We start from the raw sequence: 1,955 nt of genomic DNA on the forward strand, positions 1-1,955 counted from the left end.
CAAGAAGAAAACACATTCACCTGTAGAGAGAGAGAGAGAAAGGACCAACAAGAAGAAAACACATTCACCTGTAGAGAGAGAGAGAGGACCAACAAGAAGAAAACACATTCACCTGTAGAGAGAGAGAGAGGACCAACAAGAAGAAAACACATTCACCTGTAGAGAGAGAGAGGACCAACAAGAAGAAAACACAATCACCTGTAGAGAGAGAGAGAGGACCAACAAGAAGAAAACACATTCACCTGTAGAGAGAGAGAGAGAGGACCAACAAGAAGAAAACACATTCACCTGTAGAGAGAGAGAGAGGACCAACAAGAAGAAAACACATTCACCTGTAGAGAGAGAGAGAGAGGACCAACAAGAAGAAAACACATTCACCTGAAGAGAGAGAGAGAGGACCAACAAGAAGAAAACACATTCACCTGTAGAGAGAGAGAGAGGACCAACAAGAAGAAAACACATTCACCTGTAGAGAGAGTGAGAGAAAGAGGACCAACAAGAAGAAAACACATTCACCTGTAGAGAGAGAGAGAGAGGACCAACAAGAAGAAAACACATTCACCTGTAGAGAGAGAGAGAGAGGACCAACAAGAAGAAAACACATTCACCTGTAGAGAGAGAGAGAGAGGACCAACAAGAAGAAAACACATTCACCTGTAGAGAGAGAGAGAGGACCAACAAGAAGAAAACACATTCACCTGTAGATTGAGAGAGGACCAACAAGAAGAAAACACATTCACCTGTAGAGAGAGAGAGAGAGGACCAACAAGAAGAAAACACATTCACCTGTAGAGAGAGAGAGAGAAAGGACCAACAAGAAGAAAACACATTCACCTGTAGAGAGAGAGAGAGGACCAACAAGAAGAAAACACATTCACCTGTAGAGAGAGAGAAAGGACCAACAAGAAGAAAACACATTCACCTGTAGAGAGAGAGAGACGACAAACAAGAAGAAAACACAATCACCTGTAGAGAGAGAGAGAGGACCAACAAGAAGAAAACACATTCACCTGTAGAGAGAGAGAGAGAGGACCAACAAGAAGAAAACACATTCACCTGTAGAGAGAGAGAGGACCAACAAGAAGACAACACATTCACCTGTAGAGAGAGAGAGAGAGGACCAACAAGAAGAAAACACATTCACCTGTAGAGAGAGAGAGAGGACCAACAAGAAGAAAACACATTCACCTGTAGAGAGAGAGAGAGGACCAACAAGAAGAAAACACATTCACCTGTAGAGAGAGAGAGAGGACCAACAAGAAGAAAACACATTCAACTTTAGAGAGAGAGAGGACCAACAAGAAGAAAACACATTCACCTGTAGAGAGAGAGAGAGGACCAACAAGAAGAAAACACATTCACCTGTAGAGAGAGATGGAGGACCAACAAGAAGAAAACATATTCACCTGTAGAGAGAGAGAGAGAGAGGACCAACAAGAAGAAAACACATTCACCTGTAGAGAGAGAGAGACAGAGGACCAACAAGAAGAAAACACATTCACCTGTAGAGAGAGATGGAGGACCAACAAGAAGAAAACATATTCACCTGTAGAGAGAGAGAGAGAGAGAGGACCAACAAGAAGAAAAAACATTCACCTGTAGAGAGAGAGAGAGAGGACCAACAAGAAGAAAACACATTCACCTGTAGAGAGAGAGAGAGAGGACCAACAAGAAGAAAACACATTCACCTGTAGAGAGAGAGAGAGAGAGGACCAACAAGAAGAAAACACATTCACCTGTAGAGAGAGAGAGAGAGGACCAACAAGAAGAAAACACATTCACCTGTAGAGAGAGAGAGAGAGAGGACCAACAAGAAGAAAACACATTCACCTGTAGAGAGAGAGAGAGAGGACCAACAAGAAGAAAACACATTCACCTGTAGAGAGAGAGAGAGAGAGAGAGAGAGACCAACAAGAAGAAAACACATTCACCTGTAGAGAGAGAGAGAGAGGACC

Source organism: Coregonus clupeaformis, unplaced genomic scaffold (assembly GCF_020615455.1).
Source record: "Coregonus clupeaformis isolate EN_2021a unplaced genomic scaffold, ASM2061545v1 scaf2152, whole genome shotgun sequence".
Classification (NCBI taxonomy): Eukaryota; Metazoa; Chordata; class Actinopteri; order Salmoniformes; family Salmonidae; genus Coregonus; species Coregonus clupeaformis.